We start from the raw sequence: 10,945 nt of genomic DNA, 5'->3' as shown, positions 1-10,945 counted from the left end.
CATCCTGCTTCTGATGCAGGGGCGCGTTGAAACCCAGTTACTTCACTGGATTGAGGATTGATGGGAGTTCAGGTAAGCTTGACTGTTCAGGTAAGGCGCTGTAAAAGTTCTGTTCAAAAGTTCAAGCTTAATAATAATGTTCGTTGTCTAATTGCAGCAAGCGCTAATGCTTATGTCTTTTTCCCCTTAGGGGCTGGGGTTCGGAGTGCTGGAGATATGGCGCCGACCCGAAGTGAAACAGTTCTGGATGAGCACTCAGGTAATGTCTTTGCATTCGCTCATTCAATGTCTTTGTCTTTTTTCCCCATAGGGGCCGGGGTCCGGAGATGCTAGGAAGCGGCAGGACCCGAAATGCAGTGGGAATAATCCAACAGGTAAGACTTAAAAGGAAACTGAGCTTTCCTTATTCCTTTTCTCCCTCTCACCTTTGTTCTTGTCTTTTTTCCTCTAGGCGCCGGGGCGTAGCTGAATCCGGAAGATCGCTGCTGAAGATGGAAGCGCCTTGCAAAGGTGAGTAAAAGGCAGCGCTGCAGCGATCGAAACGAAATGCCTTTAAAATGATGTCTTCCTTTTCAGGGCCGTTGGAGAAATGACTCCGGGATGCAGATTTAGCAGGTAAGGGCTTTTCTTCTCCTATTCTCTTCCTTTCTCCCCTTGCAGGTGTTCCAGGGTGCTGGCAGGCGTGGCTGAAGTCAGGATGCAGGAGCTGACACGGTGAGCGTCCAGCTGCTAGGTGCAGAACAACGCGAAGCATGTGTGGCTGTTCGGGTGGGGTTTAAATAGCCTTGGAAGAAGTTCCTGGTATGTATCCTTCCACCAATCAGGTATGTATCCTTCCCCGACCACACCCGGGTGGTGAAGTAGTCCTACAGGTTAAGTAGTCCCATTCAGGCCTCAAGAGGGCCTGGATGAAGCAGCAAGGTCTGCATCAGGTAAGTGTGCACCCAAGCACTTAAACACATATCCTCTTGTATGAGCCTGGCGCCTAAGGCGCCAGGACTGGGGTCCGCTATGAGCCTGGCGCCTAAGGCGCCAGGACTGAGTCCAAAGGGCCCCGACTTGGGCCTGCTGAGACTTCCCTGGGGAAAATGATGTCTGCCTCTGGGGTTGCTGGGCCCGGCCTGGCTCCTTAGAGGTAGGCATCATGACAGTACCCCCCCTCAAGGCCCCTCCCAAGGTCTTTTCCTCCGGGGGTTTTGGTTTGTGCGGGAATCTTCGATGGAATCTTTGAATTAATCGTGGTGCGTGAACATAGTTACTGGGTTCCCAAGATCTTTCCTGAGGTCCATATCCTTTCCAATCAACAAGATAGAAGAGTTTCGACTTAACTATCTTGGAATCTAAAATGTCTTTCACTTCGAATTCTAATTCTCCATCAATTTGGACAGGGCCTGGGGGCTCAGACAGTCTGGTTCCAGGTTGTACTGGTTTTAGAAGAGATGCGTGAAAAACGGGATGAATCCGCATGTTGAATGGTAAATCGAGTTTAAAGGCCACTGGGTTGATAATAGCTTTGATGGGGTAAGGCCCAATGAATCTGGGATTAAAAGTTCGCTGACCCTTGAGGGGTAGATGTTTAGTTGCTAGCCATACCTGATCTCCTACTTGGTAAGGAGGAGTTTTACTTCGGTGCAAATCAGCGTTTTCTTTATACTTTTTCTTGGCTTGCTGTAAGTGGGTTGTAGCTTCTTTGAAGGCTTGGGTTATTGTGGAATGTAGGTGATTTACTGCAGGCATCTCCAGGGTCAGAGGTGGATCTAGGTCAGAGGTCCGAGGATGGTGACCATACAGGGTATAAAAAGGAGTCTGTCCGGTTCCAGAATGCACTGAATTGTTGTATGCATATTCTGCAATCCAAAGGATGTCCTTCCAATTCAACTCGGATTGGTGTAACATGCACCGCAGATATTGCTCGAGAGTCTGATTGGTTCTCTCGGTTTGTCCGTCGGTCTGGGGGTGGTGGCTGGTGGATAACCGCACGTCTATTTGTGCTAGTTGGCAACATTTCTTCCAAAAGTGGGAGATAAATTGACTTCCTCGGTCTGAGACTAATATGGAAGGGAAACCATGTAACCGCACTATATTTTCCATAAATTCCTTGGCCAAGGTGGAAGCTGACGGCAATCCTTTTTTAAGGGATAAAATGGGCCATTTTGGAGAATAGATCCACTATTACGAGAATCGTGTTGTAACCACCACAAGGAGGCAGGTCAGTTATAAAGTCCATTGACAAGGTGTGCCAAGGTGCTGGTGGAATGTCCAAAGGTTGAAGTAGGCCGGCTGGCCTTTTCTTTTGACTCTTATTTTGGGCACAGATTCCGCAAGACAACACAAATGACTTTATGTCTTTTCTCCAAGAAGGCCACCAGAAGTGGCGTTTGATCTTTTCTTCTGTTTTCGCGATACCGGGGTGTCCTTCCATTAATGATTCATGATGACGGGTAATGACAAGTTCCTGCAATTCTTTACTTGGCAGAAATAACCGCTCTTGGAAGTAGGGTAAATCATCCTTAACGGTGTAGTGAGGACCCTTTTGACTCCATTCCAGTAAGGCAGAAGAGTCAAAAAGCTGTTTTACTTGAGCTTGGATGTCCTCAATGGTTTGCAATGAAGTCAAGCCCAGAATTCTTTGTTCCGGTATGATTGGCACAGGTTCTAAACTCGAATTGGGTTCTTCCATGCCTATCCGGGATAAGGCATCTGCCTTACCATTCTTGCAGCCAGGGCGATAGGTAATTACAAAATCAAATTCCGCAAAGAATAAAGCCCATCGGAGTTGTCGCGAAGATTGAGCTTTGGCCGTCTTTAAATACTGCAAATTTCTGTGGTCCGTAATTACGATGATGGTGTGTCTTGCACCGAGAAGATAGTGACGCCAAGCCTTGAAAGCTGATTTAATAGCCAGTAGTTCTTTGTCGGTAATTGCGTAATTGAGTTCAGGTGGAGAGAATTTTCTGGACCAAAAGGCTACAGGGTGTAGTTGGTTAGTTTCTGGGTCTCTTTGAGACAGGACAGCTCCCATGGCCGAACTGGATGCATCGGTTTCCACGATGTAAGGGAGATCTGGGCGCGGGTGCTTCAATACAGGTGCAGAGGTGAATTTGGTTTTCAGGTCCTGAAAGGCTTGTTCAGCCTCAAGAGTCCATTCAAAGCGTTTGTTTTTCTTTAGGAGAGCTGTGATGGGTTGAACAGTTCGAGAAAATTCCGGGATGAACCTTCGATAGAAATTGGCAAAGCCAAGCATGCTTTGCACTCCCTTCACAGAGCTAGGAGATGGCCATTTGAGAATGGCGTCCACTTTCTGCGAGTCCATTCAGATTCCTTGAGGTGTCAGGATGAATCTGAGAAACTCCACTTCTGTGGTATGAAAAATGCATTTTTCGAGCTTGACAAATAATTTGTGCTGGCGCAATTTCTCAAGAACTGCCCTAACATGGTTTCTGTGATCAGATTCTGAGGAGGAATACACCAGGATGTCGTCAATATAAACGATGACACAAACATCGATAAGTTCCCGAAGAACATCATTCATGAAGTACTGAAAGGCGGCAGGTGCGTTGCACAAACCGAAGGGCATTACTTGATATTCGAAGAGCCCAAATTTGGTGCGGAAAGCAGTCTTCCACTCGTCGCCCTCTTTTATACGTACCAGGTGGTAAGCTCCTCGGAGATCTAGCTTGGTGTACACACGAGCATCTTTTACTTGGTCGATAAGCTCAGGTATCAGGGGCAAAGGGTAACGATTCTTAATCGTTATCTGATTTAGGGCGCGGTAGTCAATACAGGCCCTAAGGTCTCCTTCCTTTTTAGGTACGAAGAACAAAGCGGAAGAGACTGGTGACTTTGATGGGCGAATGAAACCATTGGCCAGGTATTGATCCAAATACTGGCGCAAATGCAGGTTCTCAGGTTCAGTAAGAGCATAACTCCTACTACAAGGTAGTTGTGCATTGGGTACCAAGTCGATTTGGCAATCGTAAGATCGATGGGGAGGTAAGGTGTTAGCCTGCTCTTTCTGAAAAACGTCTTGGAATTCTTGGTATTCAGATGGTAGCTGTACAGGGGTGGAAGTTACAGAGGCTAGACCCATAGCTGGATTCCTTGGGTAACAGGTTGGTTCACAATCAGGAAAAGTTATCTTCTTTGCTCGCCAGTCTATTCTCGGATTATGTGTTTCTAACCAAGGGATTCCAAGAAGTACTTGAAATTGTGGGGCCTTGATCACATCAAACACGATTGCTTCCCGATGTCCGTCCTGACCCACCAGAGTGATTTCAACTGTGGAATGCGTTACAGGCCCTGAGGCTATTTCGGTTCCATCAACTGTAGTAATTACATCTTGGGTTACTTTCGGGCGGAGAGGAAGCTTAATCCTGGAAGCCAATTCACGGTCTATGTAATTTCCAATAGCTCCACTGTCTATGTATGCTTTTATAGCATGCAACTGCTGAGGCTGTTTTGGGTTCACAAGCACCATTGGCATGACAAAATGCGAGGTCAAAGAGTTTGTTTTCAAGCTCGGCAAGCGGACCCCTACGCTTGTCGGGCTAGGTCGTTTCCCGAACCAGGTGTCAATAACTCGTTATCAGTGGCTCCAACCACCTTCTTGGGTGGTTTAACTGGACAACTTTGAAGAAAGTGACCGGAAGTTCCGCAATACAGACAAAGTTGCATTTGTCGCCTTCTCTCTCGTTCCTTCTGCGTTAATGGTCCTTTAACACTGCCAATTTGCATAGGTTCGGAAACGTCAGTACTCTTGGAGTTAACGTGGGTCTTGATAGGTACTCTGGTTTTATACTTGAGCCGATCTGCTTTTCTATTTTGAAGTCTGTGATCAAGTTGAACCACTAAGTCTATGTAGTCTGCGCAGGCCTGGGGTGGATCTACTATCTGAGCTATAACATCTTTAAGCTCTCCGCGCAGGCCTCGATGAAACAATGTGATCCTTTTATTTTCAGGCCATCCGGTTTCCACAACTAGTCTATTAAAGGTGGCGATATAGGACAAAAGATCCTGATTACCTTGTCGTAAGGATAGCAGTTCGTTGTCAAGGGCCTGTCCCTGCGAGTGTCGAGCGAACAATCTTTCCATGCTGGCCTGGAAGCCCTGGAAATCCCGGAGAATGGGATCATCCTGATTTATCAATGGAATAGACCAATCGGCAGCACAGCCACTGAGGTAAGATAGTACAAAGGCTACTTTGGTCTGGTCGTTGGGGAAGGCCCCGGGCCTGCATAAAAAGTGTAAACGGCATTGGTTCATAAAAACGGCATATTTCTTGGGATCCCCCGCAAAACGTTCCGGCGGGGCCAAAGGCATGTGTCCAGGTAGATTGATTTGTACCGGGTTATTCGAACCCATTGTTGTAGAAATATCTCCGGAAACAGGTAAAGGAGTGTGCTCTGCCTGGCCCTGCAATAACCTTTTGGCCAGATCATCAGTTCTTTCCTTGGATAGGATTAGTTCCCTTCTGAGAGCATTAGTCTCCTGGCGGGCTGAGTGCACTTCTGCCCGTAATTCCCCTAAAAGATGGGCCAGCTGATCTGTCTCGGAAGTCTCCATAGCGCCCAGGTGGGAAATTGTGGTAAGGCTTCGCGTTCTGTAACGCTCACCTGGTTCCCACGGAGGCACGGCGTCGAAGGCGCAGAACTCTGAAGATGGACAGGAAGGGCCCCTCTATTCTGGCTTCCCTGGCTCGTTGGATACCCTCCTTAGGGTTTGGAAGGATGAGCTCTCCATCCTGCTTCTGATGCAGGGGCGCGTTGAAACCCAGTTACTTCACTGGATTGAGGATTGATGGGAGTTCAGGTAAGCTTGACTGTTCAGGTAAGGCGCTGTAAAAGTTCTGTTCAAAAGTTCAAGCTTAAAAATAATGTTCGTTGTCTAATTGCAGCAAGCGCTAATGCTTATATCTTTTTCCCCTTAGGGGCCGGGGTTCGAAGTGCCGGAGATATGGCGCCGACCCGAAGTGAAACAGTTCTGGATGAGCGCTCAGGTAATGTCTTTGCATTCGCTCATTCAATGTCTTTATCTTTTTTCCCCATAGGGGCCGGGGTCCGGAGATGCCAGGAAGCGGCAGGACCCGAAATGCAGTGGGAATAATCCAACAGGTAAGACTTAAAAGGAAACTGAGCTTTCCTTATTCCTTTTCTCCCTCTCACCTTTGTTCTTGTCTTTTTTCCTCTAGGCGCCGGGGCGTAGCTGAATCCGGAAGATCGCTGCTGAAGATGGAAGCGCCTTGCAAAGGTGAGTAAAATGCAGCGCTGCAGCGATCGAAACGAAATGCCTTTAAAATGATGTCTTCCTTTTCAGGGCCGTTGGAGAAATGACTCCGGGATGCAGATTTAGCAGGTAAGGGCTTTTCTTCTCCTATTCTCTTCCTTTCTCCCCTTGCAGGTGTTCCAGGGTGCTGGCAGGCGTGGCTGAAGTCAGGATGCAGGAGCTGACACGGTGAGCGTCCAGCTGCTAGGTGCAGAACAACGCGAAGCATGTGTGGCTGTTCGGGTGGGGTTTAAATAGCCTTGGAAGAAGTTCCTGGTATGTATCCTTCCACCAATCAGGTATGTATCCTTCCCCGACCACACCCGGGTGGTGAAGTAGTCCTACAGGTTAAGTAGTCCCATTCAGGCCTCAAGTGGGCCTGGATGAAGCAGCAAGGTCTGCATCAGGTAAGTGTGCACCCAAGCACTTAAACACATATCCTCTTCTATGAGCCTGGCGCCTAAGGCGCCAGGACTGGGGTCCGCTATGAGCCTGGCGCCTAAGGCGCCAGGACTGAGTCCAAAGGGCCCCGACTTGGGCCCGCTGAGACTTCCCTGGGGAAAATGATGTCTGCCTCTGGGGTTGCTGGGCCCGGCCTGGCTCCTTAGAGGTAGGCATCATGAAAATCACTTTATGCAACCAATGGTGAGGAAGATGGCCTCGTTTGTAAAAGATACAACACAGATAATAAACGAGATGGAAGGTAGACCTTTTGACAGCAAATCTGAGATGTTGATCAGCCTAGACGTAATAGCTCTGTATACAAATATACCACAGAGAGCATCGCTTGAGGTATTGGAAGAAAGATTATTAACAGAAACGATGAATACCAACACTCCAGTGTCTTTCATTATGTGGTGTGCCAAGATGGCACTCTTGGAAAGCTATTTTCATTTTAATGGTTCATTCTTCAAACAAATACAGGGCACGGCCATGGGAGCCACCCTAGCCCCAAGTATTGCGAGCCTGTATATTGAAGCCTTTGAGAAACACTGCATCTATAACGAGACTAATCCATACAAGAAGAACATATTGGTATGGAGGAGGTATATAGATGACGTGTTGATCATCTGGAGGGGTGATGAAGACGAGGCAACCCGTTTCTTCGATTGGATTAACCATCAAAACCAACATTTAAGATTCACGGAAAACACAAGCAAGGTAGAGATTAACTATCTGGATATTACCATCAAGGTGGATCCAGCAGGGGAGAACTCTTTGTGAAACCATATAAAAAATCCACGGATCGCAATACTTTGTTGCACTATACAAGTTTCCATCCGAGGCACACGCGTGACAACCTGCCCTTTGGTCAGTTCATTCGACTAAAAAAGAACAGCACTAATAGTGCAGATTATAGAGAAGGAGCACAAAAATTGAGGTCGAACCTACACGAAAGAGGCTACCCGGCTAAATTGACAAAAAAAGCAATGAAGAGGGCAGATAATAACAACAGAGAAGCCATTCTCAAGCAAAACCCAAGAGAGAAAAATAAAGACAACTTAGTGTTTGTCAACTCGTTTAGTAATCTATCTAACAGAATTAAAAAAATAATCCACCGTAATTGGGGGATTCTTGAGAAAGGCGAAGTACCTCTGCAGAGACCGTTGATGGCATTCCGACGAAGTAGATCTATAAAAGATCAGGTTATGCGGAATGATATTACTAAACAGATCAAACCACAAATGACACTAACACAGCTCCAGAAGGGCATTACCCATGTGGATCGTGTACCTGTTGCCAACAGACAAAAAAACCATGGAAATTGATCTAGGTCTAAAGAACCCATGGAAGCAGAAAGTTCTGACTAATTGCAACTCGGTGTTTGTTGTATATGTCATCTGGTGCCCCTGTAATAAGATATATATAGTGAAGACGGAAAGAAAAATTAAAATCCGTATCACAGAGCATAAAAGCTGCATAAGAAATAGAGTCCATTCGGCTCCCCTTGTGGGACATTTCATTGAAATGATACACAAAGTAGAGGAACTAAGATGGTCTGTGGTCTATGTGGTTAGACCGACAAACGATTTGAACCTTGACAGGAGAAAGTTAGCACAGAAAGAAAAAGAATTAATTTTTCTCACAAAAAGTACAGAATTGGGACTGAACGAGAAGAGTGAATAAATAAAATAAACTCTGGTCCGTGCTGTTTTATGTACAACCTCTCTAGGATGACTGTGAAGAAAAAACGACCAAGAGCAAGGTCCAACAGGAAGGAGGAAACAGTCAATGTGGTATAGCCAGTTTTGTAAGGGAACCCTAAAATCCACTCCCATGGGTCCCCCATCCATATTCAAATGACTCAATCAGGAATATCAGTACTGGTTGTTTGTCGTGCACATACCCCCGTGAATATCATACGATCACGACTACAATGTGGGGAAATGCCGTGGCGCGGTGTTGGTGACCCGCCAGTCAAATAACAAATGACATTAACCATCGAGTTGAAACGATGTTAAGCGAACGTTAAGAAAAAATGAGCGGCGTAGGATGTTTGGTCATTAAAAACTAAACCAACGATACTTACGTAGCGGGAAATATGTGTTAGCCAATGCCGATGGAGTTTTGGCTGCCGACTTCAATAGAAACCATGAGGTTTTCCCGTGCGGTGGGATGATGTAGCGACCACATTTGGCTGGGCTAAGTGGGGGCCGAAGGCAAGATAGGTTATGACATAGTCTTTAAAGAGAAAGAGACCATTAAGGTGCTGCCTCCCGATCACGTGACTAATTGGTCATGTGGGGGGCGAAATCCAATAAAAAGGGAGAGAACATAATGAGAACAGGTAGAAACGGACACCAGGCGGAGATAGGAGTGTGACTTGAGGGAGAGGACAGCCACATGTGAGCAGCGGCTGTAACCCCGTACAAGGCGGCAAAGGCAAGCTTGTTAAAGGTAAGAGCATAAAGCCTTTTGGCGATATCCCCACTCTAATTTTAAATGAACAGCGGTACGAAGAAGCATCACGACCGAGTACCTGATGTGCCTCTCTCCATTCTAGAAAACGATATATAGAGTCGTCCCATCCCACGTGAGAAAATTTAGAAGATTTATCTAAATGAGGAGCGGCACGGGATAAAGTCAACTATTAAATAGAACAGGAATCCACAAAGTAATCATGCTAGGTCAGTATAAAGATATGCAGGGTAGTTTTGAGCACGATGAACTGACAAATAGAATAAACATCAAGCCAGGCTACGCCAGTTGGTTCACCTGTGACTTTGTCTTAAATAGGAATGCCTCCCAGTGATCGCAGATAGTGGTATCCAGTTGAGAGCCAAGCACACCCCAACATCAGACAGACTTTAACTAGGAAGAGGATTGTAAATCGAGGGGGACCCCCCAAGAAGACACATAAGAAGAAGTCAGCCTGTAGAAGGTAAAGCAAATTCATAGACATACTTGGACAACTTAACTGTACCGCATGATTGGGTAAATTGATTATAAAGTTGTGAAATACACAGTGTCGTAGATAAAGATGAGACCTGAATTGATAACAGCATGGGTGTGGTCTTGAAGGACCTAGTTGCAGATAGGGGTGGAGGTGTGAAGATATAACAGATGTAAAGAAGGTGATGGTCTAAGTAATGACACCCTTCCGCTGATGATTGACACATAGCAGGTTGTGCATAATATAAATGTCGACCAGGATATTATCTCGAATACTAAATTTCGATTATCCCACACTTGCTTCCCACAGTGTATTCGTTTTGAAGGTTGGACCCTAAAGAAAAGTGCGATGGGATCTCATTGAAAGCTGACCCTGCAAGAAATTAAGTCTACAAGAAGACTGATACGATTGTGCATTTAATTGAATGTTGTGTAAATTTTACCCCTGAAGAATTTCCTTGTCAATAGTGTGTAAGTGTGTAAGGAATGAAACCTGTCGGGTATGGTATGGATGTGGTATGAAAGTAAGCATGATTTTTAGGAAGAATAAGTGAAAGGTTTTTACGGACTGGGTTGCTTGTCTCGACGATAGGGGTGAGCAACTTGTAGATCCAGGTTAAGAGATGAATTTTTGTTACATGAGATTAAATGTACACAACGATATTGCATGTTAATGGTGCAGATATTGTGATTTGCATACTATCAGAAATACTCCTTTTTAAAAAAGATTAAAAAATTGGAACTGTGAAGAAGAAAAGATAATAGAAAAAAAGTTTTTTACTGTTGAAATATGAAAAATAAAATACTATTTCTTGATACAATGTGGTGTAGTATGAGAATTTAATGGCTATTAACCTCATACAGTAAGGTTCAACCAAATATGGACTTGGGGAAGCAAGGGACCGAGTGAACATTGTGTATTGTTTAAGAGTTCTGTTTATAGAGGGCTGTTCACTATCGGTCATAGGAAATATTACCTCTAGTCTCTCTTAAGTTTATTGTGAGGGATGTGGTCTCTGCCAGAATGGCCACCGTGGTTGGGACAGGTCCACAGGGGGCCCTCATGGCATCTGGGTTGGAAGACAGCAGGGAGGACAACTGGCGCATAGTGGAGGAAGAGGAGGAGGGGGTTGCAGCAGTGCCCAGCACATGTAGCAAACCCACGACAATGAGCTGAGCTAGCCAGTTCATGAGGGCCCAGACCTCTTCGTGATGACGTGCAAGCACCCGACTGGAAGCCTGTACATCATTAGGAAGGGCGCCTGTGTGCCTCACGATACCAGCTAGCATG

This window comes from Ambystoma mexicanum, chromosome 4q (assembly GCF_040938575.1).
Source record: "Ambystoma mexicanum isolate Mex_15411 chromosome 4q, UKY_AmexF1_1, whole genome shotgun sequence".
NCBI lineage: Eukaryota > Metazoa > Chordata > Amphibia > Caudata > Ambystomatidae > Ambystoma > Ambystoma mexicanum.
This window is presented reverse-complemented; position numbering follows the sequence as displayed.